At 45.3% G+C, this 16,192-nt stretch overlaps 1 protein-coding gene across 5 annotated transcripts in view; it reads right to left on the bottom strand.

Moving 5' to 3' along the window:
- Window positions 1-16,192, bottom strand: part of LOC127567459 (uncharacterized) — a 453,787-nt gene that overhangs the window by 98,191 nt on the left and 339,404 nt on the right. The gene's annotated exons all lie outside the window — the stretch shown is intronic.

Below are 16,192 nucleotides of genomic sequence, written 5' to 3'. Positions count from 1 at the left end.
GATCGGTGTTAGGACCCTTGTCATTCGTTATTTATGTAAATGATTTGGATACAAATCCACAAGGCCTGATCAGTAAGTTTGTGGATGACACAAAATCAGGAGGTGGTGTTGATAGTGAAGAAGGTTATTGTAGATTACAGGGGGATCTTGATCAGTTAGGGCAGTGGGCCGAGGAGTGGCAAATGGATTTCAATACAGATAAGTGTGAGGCGATGCATTTGGAAAGTCAAACCAGCGTAGGACTTGTACTGTGAATGGTGGGACACCAGGGAGTGTAATGGAACAGAGGGAGCTAGCAGTACAAGTGCAGAGTTCATTGAAAGCAACATCACAGGTAGACAGGGTGGTGAAAAAGGCATTTAGTACACTGGCCTTCATCAGTCAGGGCACTGAGTACAGGAGCTGGGACATTATGTTGCAGTTGTACAAGTCATTGTTGAGCACTGTGCACAGTTTTGGTCACCCTGTTATAGGAAAGATGTGGTTAAACTGGAAAGAGCACAGAAAAGAATTACATGGATGTTGCCAGGACTCGAGGGCCTGAGTTACAGGGAGAGGTTGGCCAGGCTGGGTCTTTATTCCTTGGAACGTAGGAGAATGAGGGGCGACCTTATAGGTTCATGAAAGATCATAATGGACATTGATAAGGTGGATGGTAACAGTCTTTTCCCCAGGGGAGGGGAGTCCAAAACTAGGGGACATAGATTTAGGGTGAGAGGGGGAAGATTTAAAAGGGACCTGAGGGGCAACTTTTTCACACAGAGGGTGGTGAGTGTATGGAACGAGCTGCCAGAGGAAGTGGGTGAGGCAGGTACAACAGTGTCATTTAAGAAGCACTTGAATAGGTACATGGAGGGGCAGGGCTTAGAGGGATATGAGGCGAAAGCAGGAAATTGGGACTAGCTGGGTGGGCACCGTGGTCGGCATGGACTGGTTGGGCCGAAGGGCCTGTATCCGTGCTGTACTGCTCTGTGACTCTGTACTCAGTACCCTGTCTGATGAAGGCCAGCGTACCAAAAGCCTTCTTCACCACCCTGCCTCCCTGTGATTCCACTTTAAGGGAACTATGCACCTGTACTCCAAGGTCCTTCTGTTCCCTCTACAACAGTATCCAGGGCTCTTACATATGTTACGAACCAGCAACAAAAGAAACACACTGAGTCATAATTCAGTGTTAAAAACTATTTTATTAATAGCTACTTATGATAATAAGAAAAATAAAAGTAAAAATCTTAGAATGTTAGAAGTAAAAATGTTAAACCTTGAACATTAACCCTAAAACTAAACTTGTCGTGTGTGTGTGGCAAAGTCCCAAACTCCGAGTCCAGGAATAATTCTACTCAAAGTTCAGTTCTGCAAGTTATAAGGTGAAACATGAGCAAAGGCTTTTTCAACAACCACCGTTGTCTGAGGATAAGATGTAGATGTAGAGAACATAGAGAGAGTAATTCCGAAATCCAAATGTTCCACGATGGAACCCAAACGACACTTCAGTGTTTACTCGGTAGTGACTTCCTCACCCCGAAAAGCATCCGAACCGTGGTCGTCCACACACAAATACCTGTTTCCTTCTACAGGTCAGCAACAAAGTGAACTCCACCAGATTACTTCCAACTTCCATACATGGATTTCAGTGGCAACAGACGCAGTTATTGTTTCTCATCCATCGATAGAGAAACTAGCAGGGTGGTGTCTCTCTCTCTTTTCTCTCTCTCCTCTGACTGACTTCGACTGACCTCTTCAACAACATCCTTTATCTTCTGTTGACATAAGCACGCCCCCCCCCCCCACACACACACACACACACGCACACACACTACCAGCTCTCTATCTTAAAGGAACATTCACCAAGTCCGTAACACCTCCCACCTGGAAAGAATATTTTTCAAAAAAAATTTATCCGCGCATACAGTTAGTAATGTTAATAATTATCATGCTACACAACTACAGACTATCAGATTAGTACAGATACATGTTTCCCATTTAACATCGGGAAAGACAATCAGCAATCACATTATCTTTACCGTTAATGTGAGTTATCATGAGATCAAACTCTTGCAAAATTAAACTCCAGTTTAACAGCCTTCTGTTCTTGTTTTTGACTCGGCTCAGAAACACCAATGGGTTATGATCTGTATACACAGTCAATGGTTTCTGAGCGGTGCAAACATATACACTGAAATGTTGCAAGGCTAAAACAAGCGACAGTAATTCTTTCTCTATGGTGGAATAATTCTTTTGGTGCTCATTAAATTTCTTTGAAAAGTAAGCTACAGGATGGTCAATATCATCAAGGTCACCCTTCTGCAACAACACAGCTCCTGCAGCTTCATCACTGGCATCTACTGCTAATGAAAATGGCTTTTCAAAGTCAGGTGTTTTGAGCACAGGATGGTAGCATAAAATGGCTTTCAGCTTCTCAAATGCTTCTTGACAAGAATCTGTCCAAACAAACTTTACTCCCTTCTTCAGAAGATTAGTTAGGGGAAGAGCAATATCAGCAAAATTTTTACAAAATTTTCGATAATATCCAACCATTCCCAAAAATCTTCTAACAGTCCTCGTACCTGCAGGAACTTTTGCCTGAACAAGAGCTAACTTGCCTTGACCTACAACATAACCAAGATACATCACAGTGGCATGGCCAAATTCACTTTTAGCCAAGTTAACTGTAAGGTTAGCCTTGGAAAGTCTTTCAAACAACCTTTCTAACGCAGAGATGTGATCCTCCCAAGTATCATTCCCAGTCACTAAGTCGTCAATGTAGGCATCTGTATGTTTTAACCCATGAATCACTGAAGTAATCATTCTTTGAAATGTTGCCGGAGCATTTTTCATTCCAAATGGCAAAACATTGTATTCATACAATCCAGAAGGGGTTACAAAGGCTGAAATCTCCCGTCCTCTATCTGTTAATGGAACACACCAGTACCCTTTTAATAGGTCAATCTTTGTAAGAAATTTAGCTTTTCCCACTCTGTCTATGCAATCATCCACCCTAGGAATAGGGTAAGCATCTGACTTTGTTACAGCATTCACTTTCCTGTAATCTGTGCAAAATCTAACAGTTCCATCAGGTTTAGGTACAATAACACAGGGCAAACTCCAGTTTGAAGTGGAATGTCTAATAATATCATTTTCTAACAAATATTCAATCTCCTGGTCAACAAGTTTACTTTTTTCCACATACATTCAATATGGTTGCTGTTTGATTGGTTTTGCATCCCCAACATCAACATCATGACTTGTAACTTGTAAATAGTCCAACTTCGTTTCAAGGTTCTCCAGGATATTTTGGTTTTTTAGTTTCGATGGAACAATATTTAGTCTAAATTGACCTTCCTCAATATCAACATCAGGCATTCTAGAAACAACCTTCATGTCATCCACCAAGGCCACAGCTGAATCTCTCTCATAATAAGGCTTCAGCATGTTTACATGACAGAGTTGTGTTTTCTTGCGTCTATCTGGTGTTTTGATTATATATGACAAATCAGTTACTTGGGACTCAGTAACATATGGTCCAGAAAAATGAGATTGCAATGGATTGTTCTGGCTAGGGAAAAATACCAACACCTTTTGCCCCACTGCAAATGTCCTGGGCCGAGCACGTCTGTCAAAATATGTCTTCATTCTTATCTGGCTGGTTTTCAAATTCTCTCTCTCCAACCGAGTTTTAAATTTTTGGACATAGTCCAACAGAATCAAATGCACTTCCTCATTAACCCATTGCTCTCTTAACAATTCCAAAGGTCCTCTCACCCTATGTCCAAATACAAGCTCAAACGGACTAAATCCTAATGACTCCTGGATTGATTCTCTTACGGCAAACAGAAGTAAATGGATACCTTCGTCCCAATCCTTTGTGTTTTAAAAGCAATAAGTCTTCAGCATATTTTTGAGAGTAGAATGAAATCTCTCCAGAGCTCCCTGAGACTCTCGGTGATATGCAGATGATACAATCTGCTTTGGCCCCAGCTCATAGACTAGTTGTTGAAATAAATTAGACATAAAATTACTGCCTTGATCAGATTTGATTTCTTTTGGCAAACCAAACAAAGTAAAAAATTTTAAAAGAGCCTTTGACACAGTCTTGGCCTTAATATTTCTAAGGGGTATTGCCTCTGGAAATCTAGAAGTGGCACACATGATGGTTAACAAATACTGATTTCCAGCCTTAGACTTTGGCAACGGACCAACACAGTCCACAATCCTTTGAAAAGGGTTCACCAAAAGCAGGAATTGGTTTCAATGGAGCCACAGGGGGTTTTTGATTTGGTTTACCTACCATCTGACATGTGTGACAGGTTCGACAAAACATCACCACATCCTTTCTCAAACCAGGCGAACAGAATTGTTTCGAGATCTTCCCTACAGTTTTATTCACACCAAAATGACCACCCAAAGGCATACTGTGGGCCAGGTTTAAAATCTCATCCCTATAAACTTTAGCAACCACAACCTGATGAATAACTTCCCATTCCTCATTAACAGGGACGTGAGGAGGTCTCCATTTCCTCATTAACACTCCACTTTTGACATAATATCCAGTTGGCACTTTCTCAATCTCATCACTTAAGAGTGCTTTTTCTCTCAATTCTGTAAGCTCAGGGTCTTTAGTCTGTTCCACCATAAATTATTTCCTCGACAAAGACAAATCCTTAAATTCAGGCTCAATACAAGGATTTTGATCCTCCAGTGAAGACAGAAAAGTCTCAGACAAGGCATCATAATTTTCTTCCTGTTTAGGGCTGTCACAGGGAACCACATCAGGCTGCACAGGACTGTCAGCCTTGGCTAATTCTTTAGCTCTAGCTCGAGTCACTGCACAGGATGGGTAAACATCTGAATCATCCTCAGACTCATCAATCCTTGGTTTGGTCATTAACCGTACCACAGGGACAAATTCTCCATCCGCAAGGTCATTTCCCAATAACAAACAAACTCCCTCCCACTGGTAAACTAGGTCGTATCCCTTCTACGAACTTTAAAATCATCTTGTGCAAAGGGACAGACATGGTCTCACCTGTAACGCCTCGTACTAGATTTACTTCACCAGTGTCAGTTTCTTCACCAAAATTTAAAACACTGTCCAGCAAGAGAGATTGACTAGCCCCAGTATCTCTAAGAATTTTCACTGGCACCTGGGGTGACTCATCATTCAGTGAAACAAAACCCTCTGATACATAAGAATGGAATTCCTGTCTCACCTCCTCCAACTTTTCAGCCTTTACCTCTGGCAAGGACTGATCTTTAACAACATCCTCTCAATCGTTTTGATTTTTAATTGCCTGAAAGCAAGCATTGGGCCCAGCTTCCTTCCTTTTCTTCAAAAGGGCACAATTAGCTATTACATGGCCAGGTTTCCTACAGTAATAACAAGTACGCTCAACAGGTTTCTCCAGCCCTGGCTTCTTTCATCTTTTCCTTTTTGATTACCTCCCAATTTAATCTCCGGTTTACCTGGATTGTCTTTGTAACTCTTTTGAAAGGTTTTAGGTTGTCCCCATTTGGATTTATGGGTTAAAGCATAATCATCTGCCAACCTAGCAGTTTCTTGTAAAGTTTCCACCTCCTTTTCATTTAAATACGGTGTTATCTCAGCTGGAACACATCTTTTAAAGTCTTCCACTAACATCAATTCTGTCAATTTATCATAATCCCCAACTACATTTTTGGCCATGCACCATCATTCAAAACATATTCTCTTTCCATTGGCAAATTCCATGTACGTCTGATCTGCAGATTTCTTCAGGTCTCTAAATTTTTATCTATAAGCTTCAGGTACCAATTCATAGGCCTTCAACACAGCTTGTTTTACCTTGGTATAATCAGCTGCATCCTCAGCAGACAAAGCAGAATAAGCTTTTTGAGCTTTACCTTTAATCACACTCTGTACCATAAGAGCCCATCCTTTCCTTGGCCAGTTTGAACTCACAGCAACCTTTTCAAAATGCTGGAAATACTGATCAACCTGATCTTCCTCAAACGGAGGGACTAATCGAACCTCCCTGCTGGCTGAAAAACCATCATCAGAATCAGATTCCAAACTCCTACGCTTCATTTCTAACTCCATCCTTTTTTGTCCCAAATCCATCTGCTTCATTGCTGGATCAGCCTCTAACTTCATCCGAGTTTGCTCTCGTTCTGCCTCTATTTTCTTTTGTCCCAACTCGAACTTCATTCGCGTTTGTTCTAACTCCATCTTTGCTCTCTGCACCTGGCCATCGGGAATCTCTGACTCACTCTCAGGAAACTCTTCTAACTCTTCCTCCTCCAAATCCGCCAACTCCACTGGTTGAGAAGTCACATCAGAAATCACTGGTTTAATCTCAGGAAACTCGGCCACCTCACTCACCTCAAACACTTCCTTCTCCAAATAACAGTCAACTATCATTCTATGAATAACTGCTTTTTTCATCGACCACTTTACTGCTTTAAGGTTTAGCCTTGTAGCAATCTTAACCAAATCATCCTTTTTCGCCACCTCCAATCCCTTTAGGGTTGGTGACTCCAAAAATGCCTCAATATCCATTGCTGCTGGTTTCCACACACACAAGCCAATCAAAAAGAATTTCAGACCGACCACAATCAGTCGTCCACAAAGACCCCAATTTGTTCAAGCTCAGACCTCCAGCACCAGTCCTGAGTTCGACTTCAGACCACGCTCGTCAATCTTTGGATTGATCCCGGATGAAACTCTGGGGAATGATCCTGGACGAGCCCCCAATTTTGTTACGAACCAGCAACAAAGGAAACACACTGAGTCATGATTCAGTGTTAAAAACAATTTTATTAATCACTTCTTATGATAATAAGAAAAATAAAAGTAAAAATGTTAGTATGTTAGAAGTAAAAATGTTAAACCTTGAACATTAACCCTAAAACTAAACTCGTCGTGTGTGTGTGGCAAAGTCCCAAACTCCAAGTCCAGGAATAATTCTACTCAAAGTTCAGTTCCGCAAGCCATAAGGTGAAACATGAGCAAAGGCTTCTTCAACAACCACCGTTGTCTGAAGGTAAGATGTAGAGGTAGAGAAACGGAGAGAGAGTACATACGAAATCCAAGTGTTCCACGATGGAACCCAAACGACACCTCACTGTTTACTCGGTAGTGACTTCCTCACCCCGAAAAGCATCCGAATTGTGGACGTCCACACAAATACCCGTTTTCTTCTACAGGTCAGCAACAAAGTGAACTCCACCGGATTACTTCCAATTTCCATACGTGGATTGTAGTGACAGACACAGTTATTGTTTCTCATCCATCGATAGAGAAACGAGCAGGCTGGTGTCTCTCTCTCTTTTCTCTCTCTCTCTCTCTCTCTCTTTCTTCTCTGACTGAATTCAACTGACCTCTTCAACAATGTCATTACGTCCCTTATCTTCTGTTGACGTAGGCACGCCACATACACACACACACACACACACACACACACACACACAACTAGCTCTATCTTAAAGGGACATTCACCGAGTCCGTAACACATAGAACACAGAACATTACACCACAGTACAGGCCCTTCGGCCCACAATGTTGTGCCGACATTTTATCCTGCTCTAAGATTGATCTAATCCTTCCCTCCCACATCGCTCTCCATTTTTCTGTTTTCTTCTGTTCAATGTAAAAGTCCTACCATGAATTATCTTTCCAAATTGTAACACTTCGCACTTATCTGAATTAATCTCCATTTGCCATTCCTCAGCCCACCTCCCCAGCCGATCAAGATCCCACTGCAATTCTCGATACTCCTCTTCACTGTCTACAACACTGCCTATTCTTGTTTCATCTGCAAACTTACTAACTATTCCTCATATATCCTCAGCCAGATTGTTAACATAGATGACAAATAACACCACTAGTCACGGGTCTTCAGTCTGAGAAACAGCCTCCCACCATCACCCTCTGCTTCCTACCATCCAGTCAGTTCTGTTTCCAATTAGCTCTCCCTGGATCCCATGTAATCGAACTTTGCGTGGCAGCCTACCATGTGGAACCTCACTGAAATCCATATATACTGCATCTACCACCCCGCCCTCATCAACCTTCCTCACCACTTCATCAATCAAATTTGAAAGACAAGACCTCCCTTGCATGATGTTCTCTGTAGAACGTGATGTACTGTTCTGTGTTCTGTCTCCCTCAGGCCAACCATTCGTTGTGTACCCTCTGCCTTCATCAACCCTCCCAAAGTGCATCACCACACACTTATCAGGATTAAATCCCATCTGCCACTGCTCTGCCCAACTCACCAGCTGATCAATATCATTCTATAGACTGAGGCAACCCTCTCACTGTCAGTGACACCAATCTTCACATCAACTGCAAGCTTACTAAATTAATAAATCGGTTTATTATTGTCACGTGTACTGACGTCCAGTGAAAAACTTGGTTGCCTGCCATCCATACAGATCAATTCATTACACAGTGCATCGAGGCAGTACAAGGGAAAACAGTAACAGAATGCAGAATAAAGTGTCACAGTTCCGGAGAAAGTGCAGTGCAGGCAGACGATAAGGTGCAAGGTCATAAGGAGACCATCACTAATCAGCTGTTGCTGGTCATTAAAGTCACTCTGTAAGAAATGCAGGCTGGTGTTGTGACTGACACACTCAGACTGCACACTGACCGTTCCCACTGTGCTGCAGTAACACATGGTCTCTTGCTCCTTCCACAACACTGTGTACCTGCAATGTGAAATCCAAGCAGGAACTGCGTCAGCACTGGGAACGTTCCCATGTCCCAGACCTTCTACATTCCCAGCCTGCAGTGAGTCCCACCCCAAGCCCAGTCTCTGAAGACTGCACCTACTGCCTGTGAGTCGGCGCGCACCCAGCTGATGGGGCCCACCTCACTGGGGAGCTCCACGGCTGAAGGGGGAGGTCTGGCCGAAACAAACTTCCCAACTCTTGGTTCTGTCTCCACTGAGGCCAAGTGTCATTCCTGATCCAGTCACCCCTGCCAAGGAGACGAGGAACCTCACCTCTGCCTTGGAAATCTATCACGTCTTCATTGTCACGGGGTCCAACGGCACTCTGGGAGCATCTTGGTATTGGTATTGGTTTATTATTGTCACCTGTACTGAGGTACAGTGAAAAACTTGTCTTGCAAACCGATCTCACAGGTCAATTCATTACACAGTGCAGTTACATTGAGTTAGTACAGAGTGCATTGATGTAGTACAGGTAGAAACAATAACAGTACAGAGTAAAGTGTCACAGCTACAGAGAAAGTGCAGTGCAATAAGGTGCAAGGTCACAACAAGGTAGATTGTGAGGTCAGAGTCCATCTCACCCTCCTCAGAAGGATGCAGTGATCCAGGGGCAGTAGGGGGCAGGCAATAGCTGCTGGTCTGCCCAGAGACACCCAGAATCCAGAAACATATAGAATAAAACACGGGGTCAAAGAGGGCAAGGTGTTTCCAGTGGGTCCAGAATGTTTCAGGCACGGTACGGACCTGACCCCCAGGAAGGGCCGTTGCTCGTGACACCAGACCAAGGTGGTAACTGGGGCCACAGGCAGGTGGATTCGAGGCAAGTGAAGAGCCTCCAATAATGGACTGGACTTGGGAAAGGCAAAGTCGAGGACAGGAGAAAGGGCTATGTTTGGATAACCTCGACCAAACTGAGCAAACAGCTGATCAATTGGGAGAGGGAGAGAGGTCACAAAACAGGCAAACTTGAACAAACACTGAGAGCAGGCAAGGCCAGGATCAAACCGGAGGATTGTGGAGGGAGATTAAAGGGCAAGGGGGGATGGGTAACGGGACGTGTACAGGGGGCAGGGGTATGTACAGCTCTGATTGTCCTGCTGTAGGAAGGTTGTCATTCAACTGGAGAAGGTGCAGAAAGGATCCGTCAGGATTTTCCTGAGACTGGAGGGCTTGGGTTATTGGATAGGCTGGGGGTTTTATCCCTGGGGTGGAGGAGGCTGAGGGGTGACCTTACAGAGATTTATAAAATCATGAAGGGCATAGATAACGTGGATGGTAACAGTCTTTTCCCCAGGGTAGGGGAGTCTAAAACTCATGGGCATGGGTTTAAGGTGAGAGGGGAAATATTTAAAGGGGATCTGAGGGGCAACTTGTTCACCCAGAGGGTGATCAGTATGTAGAACGAGCTGCCAGAGGAAGTGGGTGAGGCAGGTCCATTAACGTTTGAAAGGTCCACGGGCAGGAAAGGTTTGGAGGGACATGGGCCAAACGCAGGCTAATGGACTAACTCAGGTAGGGAGCTTGGTTGGCATGGATGAGTTGGGCCGAAGGGCCTGTTTCTGTGCTGTGTCATTCCGTGATTCTCTGTGAATCTATGAATAGTTCAGGTCTGGTAGTTGTGGGAAGGGTGGCGCAGAGTGCGTGAGGCTTTGGCTGGGTTGTGTGGAACTGGGGAAGTTAAATGAAGCCGGACTTTAAATCTAGAACCATGATTGACCATGGTCAAAGCTGTCGTCTGATAGTGGGTATTGAGGACTGGACCCTGCCTCCCATCCCAGCTCTCTGCACACACCGGGTGAAGGGGGGACGTGGGGGGGGGGCGGTGCGGGGGCAGGGGGGTAGTGTATGCGCCAGTGGGCGGTGAAGCAGAGGCGGTGGGGACCTTGTGTAAAGGGGAAAGGAGGTGCCGTATCAAACTGTGGCAACTTAATCTGTGAATAAACACGGTGGGGAAGTAATCAGTGAGTAACAACGGGGAGCGAGAGAATTAAACCCCTCCCACAGCTCTGCATCAGCCCCCCCTCCCCTCTCCAGCAGCCGGGAGTCCACAGTGCGGGACACACCCAGTGACTGAGCTGCCCCAGAGATAACCAGCCTCCCCTCCGTGAACTGTTTACACTTTGCTGCCTCGGTAAAGCAGCCGACATAATCAAAGACCCCACACACCCCGGACATTCTCTCTTGTCCCCCCTCCCATCGGGCAGAAGATACAAAAGCCTGAAAGCACGTCCCACCAGGCTCAAGAACAGCTTCTACCCCGCTGTTATAAGACTATTGAACGGTTCCCTAGTTCGATAAGATGGACTCCTGACCTCACAATTTACCTCGTTATGACCTTGCACCTTATTGTCTGCCTGCGCTGCACTTTCTCTGTAACTGTAACACTTTATTCTGCATTCTGTTATTGTTTTCCCTTGTACTGCCTCAATGCACTGATGTGCTGAAATGATTTGTGTGGATGACATGCAGAACAAGGTTTTTCACAAGACCTCGGTACATGTGACAATGATAAGCCCATTTACCAGTGATCTACACTGTCAGCACCTGTCCTCACCTCAATCCTAAACAGCAGGCCCACCCTGAAGCTGTGACTTCCCACTTCAGACTCCAAGCCCTGTCGATCCTCCCTAGAATCTCACCATGGGATCCTTTCCCTCCCCGTGCACACTCCTGTATCCCCTCCCCTCCTCCTGGTACTCACCTGATCCCAGCAGTCTTTACTCAACCCATGCCTCCTCCTTTTGCCTGACCAGAGCCTCAATATCCTTCATCATCCAGGGCTCCCTACTCCTGCCAGCTTTGCTCTTCTCTCCAACAGCAACACACACACCTTCAACTCTCGATATCGCACTTTTAAGAGCCTCCCACTTGCCAGATGTCCCTTTGCCTAGAAACCCACTCCAATGAACATTTGCAAGTTCCTGTCCAATAACGTCAAAGTTTGCCTTGCCCTAATTTATAAGGTGGACCAGATTTGTCCCTTTTCATAACTAATTTAAAATTAATAGGACTATGGTCAGTGGTCCCAAAGTGCTGCACCCCCCACCCTCCCCCACTGACACCTCAGTTGAAGATAAAAACACAATGGGAACAGGGGAGAGACACGGGGGACGAGGCTGGACGAGTGGAAATGAGGAAAGGTGATCAGCAAATAAAAGGGGCCGTGCTCTCCGAACATAAACAGGGAGGATCGATCAAAGCCCAGCACATCCCGAGGCAGGATAGGAATTTCCTATCGGGAACAGGAATTCTGGTTGAGTTTCTTTTCCCTCTGCTGCTGTGAATTAGTGCGACGCTATAACAGCGCCAGCGATCAGGGTTCAATTCCCGTCGCTGTCTGTGAGGAGTTTGTACGTTCTCCCCGTGTCTGCGTGGGTTTCCTCCGGGTGCTCTGGTTTCCTCCCACATTCTAAAGACGTACGGGTAGGTTAATTTGGGGTTTAAAATGGGTGGCGTGGACTCGTTGGGCCGGAAGGGCCTGTTACCACGCTGTAAGTAAAATTTTTAAAAAAAATTTAAAGTTTAAAACACAAATTTACTGCTGATCTCACTAGAACATCTTTGGCACTCTCCTTACAGCAACATGGCCTCCAGCTCAGAAAACCGGAGTAAATCCATGCCATAGATTTGGACACAAAGGTCTAGGTTGATGCCTTGTCATGGGTAGAAACATAGAAACATAGAAACATAGAACACCTACAGCGCAATTCAGGCCTTTCAGCCCACAAAGCTGTGCCGAACATGTCCCTACCCTAGAAATTACTAGGCTTACCCATAGCCCTCTATTTTACTCAGCTCCATGTACCGATCCAACAGTCTCTTGAAAGACCCTATCGTATCCGCCTCCACCACCGCTGCCGGCAGCCCATTCCATGCACTCACCACTCTGAGTAAAAAAACTTACCCCTGACATCTCCTCTGTACCTACTCCCCAGCACCTTAAACCTGTGTCCTCTTTTGTGACCACCACTTCAGCCCTGGGAAAAGCCTCTGACTATCTACCCGATCAATGCCTCTCATCATCTTATATACCTCTATCAGGTCCCCCCTCATCCTTCGTCGCTCCAAGGAGAAAAGGCCAAGTTCACTCAACCTGCTTTCATAAGGCATGCTCCACATTCCAGGCAGCATCCTTGTAAATCTCCTCTGCACCCTCTCTATGGCTTCCACATCTTTCCTGTAGTGAGGCGACCAGAACTGAGCACAATACTCCAAGTGGGGTCTGACCAGGGTCCTATATAGCTGCAGCAATACCTCTCGGATCCTAAATTCAATTCCCCGATTGATGAAGGACAATACACCATATGCCTTCTTAACCACAGAGTCAACCTGTGCAGCAGCTATGGACTTGGACCCCAAAGATCCCTCTGATCCTCCACACTGCCAAAAGTCCTACCATTAATGCTATATTCTGCCAACATATTTGACCTACCAAAATGAACCACTTCACACTTATCTGGGTTGAACTGCATCTGCCGCTTCTCAGCCCAACTTCGCATCCCATCTATGACCTGCTGTAACCTCTGACAGCCCTCTATACTATCCACAACACATCCAACCTTTGTGTCGCCTGCAAACTTACTAACCCACCCCTCCACTTCCTCATCCAGGTCATTTATAAAAAACACAAAGAGTAAGGGTCCCAGAACAGATTCCTGAGGTACACCACTAGTCACCGACCTCCATGCAGAACATGACCCTTCAACAACCACTCTTTGCCTTCTGTGGGCCAGCCAGTCCTGGATCCACACTGCAATGTCCCCTTGGATCCCATATCTCCTCACTTTCTCCATAAGCCTTGCCTGGGGTACCTTATCAAATGCCTTGCTGAAATCCATATACACTACATCTCCTGCTCTCCCTTCATCGATGTGCTTAGTCACATCCTCAAAAAATTCAATCAGGCTCGTAAGGCAGGACCTGCCCTTAACAAAGCCATGCTGCCTATTCCTAATCATATTATACCTCTCCAAATGTTCATAAATCCTGACTCTCAGGATCTTCTCCATCAGCTTACCAACCACTGAGGTAAGACTCACAAGTCTGTAATTTCGTGGGCTATCCCTACTCCCCTTCTTGAATAAGGGAACAACATCCGCAACCCTCCAATCTTCCAGAACCTCTCCTGTCTCCATGGACGACGCAAAGATCATCATCAGAGGCTCCGCAATCTCCTCCTTCGCCTCCCACAGCAACCTGGGGTACATCTCATCTGGTCCCGGCGATTTATCCAACTTGATGCTTTCCAAAAGTTTCAGCACCTCCTATTTCCTAATATCTACATGCTCAAGCTTTTCAGGCCGCTGCAAGTCCCCACTACAATCCCCCAGATCTTTTTCCGTAGTGAATACTGATGTAAAGTATTCATTAAGTACCTCCGCTATTTCTTCCAGACCCATACACACTTTCCCACTGCTGCACTTGATAGGCCCTATCCTTTCACATTTCAAAGGTGTCCTCAAGGAAGAGTGGTCACAATATGATAGAAGTTTACTAAGATTTTCAATGTATTTCAATCTGAATCTGGGGTTCTGGGCAGGGAAATGGCAGATGGAGTTTAACCCGGATAAATGTGAGGTGGTGCACCTTGATAGGACTAATGTCAAGAGGCAGTACACTCTGAAGGGCAAGACCTTTAAAAGCTGTGTCGAAGAGCAGAGAGACCTTGGGGTGCAAGTCCATGACTCATTGAAAGTGGCTACACAGGTAGACAGGGTGGTTAAGGCGGCTTAGGGACTGCTTGCATTTATTAATCGGGGTATTGAGTATAGGGGTCAAGAAGTTATGATGCATCTCTATAGAACTGTGGTTAGGCTGCATTTAGAGTATTGCGTGTAATTCTGGTCACTTCACTACAGGAAGGATGTCGAGGCTTTAGAGAGGGTGCAGAGGAGGTTTACTACAATGCTGCCTGGATTAGAGGGCATGTGCTGTCAGGAGAGGCTGGACAAACTTGGGCTCTTTTCTCTGGAGCGGCAGAGGCTGAGGGGCGATCTGTTGGAAGTGTATAAAATTATGAGGGGCATAGATAGGGTGGACAAGCAATATCTTTTTCCCATTATTGAATGATCCAATACCAGAGGGCATGCATTTAAAGTGAGGGGGTAGGTTCAGAACAGACGGGAGGGGTACATTTTTTACTGAGAGAGTGGTGGATGCCTGGAATGTGTTGCCTGGTAGGGTGGTGGAGGCAAATTCATTGGGGGCTTTTAAGAGGGGCTTGGATGGGCACATGAATGAGAGGAAAATGGAGGGACATGGGCATTCTGTAGGTAGGAGGGAATAGCTATGTCAGCACAACATTGTGGGCCGAAGGGCCTGTTCTGTGCTGTACTGTTCTATGTTCTATATTCTATGAATGAGCTGGCTGTGACTGACTGGGAAACTCCAGGAAAAGTTATGCAATAGTGAGCATTTAAAGGAATAAAGATTATTTACAATAAAAGTAATATTCCTTGTAGACACAGAAACCCAAAAGGAAAAGTGATCTGTCCAAGGCTGATAGAAGAAAGTAACGTCCGTATTAAATCAAAGAGCGAGTCATATAAAGTCGTCAGAAATTTTATAAAGGCATTTTGTACATATATTAAAACCAAGAAGGTAACTGGGGCCAGTCAGGGACAAAGGAGGGGATTTGTACCTGGAGCTCGAGGAGGTGGACGAGGACCTAACAGGTACTTTGCATTGGGATTCACCAGGGAGAAGGAGATGAGGATGGTGAGATTTGTGATGGGCGTCTTTCAAAAAATATTTACTTCCTCTTCAAATTCCCCTGTGATCGGCCTTGGTGGGGACGGGGGACGGGTTGAGGGGGGAGTTCCAGGGATTCCCCACCCTCTGTGAGATGGTTCCTACACACCTTGGTTTTAAATGACTGCCCCCAATATTGCAACAATGTCCCCTCGTTCAGGGCTCTCCCGCTGGTGGAAGTACCTACCCTCTCATGTCCCCTTGGAATCCTGCGTGTTTCAATGATACCACCCCTATCCTGCTGAACTGCGAAGGATATAGATCTCATTCCTTTAGCCGCTATGACAGAACAACCCTCTCATTACAAGAATTAGCCTAGTGAATCTCTTCTGGACTACTTCCAATGCCAGTGTATCCTTTCTTAAATAAGTGGACCAAAACTGTGCACAGTATTCCAGGTGTGGCCTCATCAAAACCATGGACAATCGCAACAGTACTTCCCCTATTTCTAAACTCCAAGCCCTTTGTAATAAAGGCCAATAACACATTTGCCTCCCAAGCCACTTGCTGTACCCACCTGCTAACTCTCTGTGAGTCATGCACAGGAACACACAGACCCCTTTGCACTTTGATCATCTGCAATCTTTCTCAGTTAGACAATAGTCTGCCTTCACGTTCCTCGGAACAAACTGAATGATCTCGCACTGTCCAACATTGTGCTCCATTTGTCAGGTGTTCACCTGCTCACTGAACCAACTCACACCCCGCTGCAGGCACAGTAGTGTAGC

This window comes from Pristis pectinata, chromosome 2 (genome assembly GCF_009764475.1).
Source record: "Pristis pectinata isolate sPriPec2 chromosome 2, sPriPec2.1.pri, whole genome shotgun sequence".
Classification (NCBI taxonomy): Eukaryota; Metazoa; Chordata; class Chondrichthyes; order Rhinopristiformes; family Pristidae; genus Pristis; species Pristis pectinata.
Note: the sequence above shows the minus strand (reverse complement) of the source record. Positions and strands in the feature narration are given on the sequence as shown.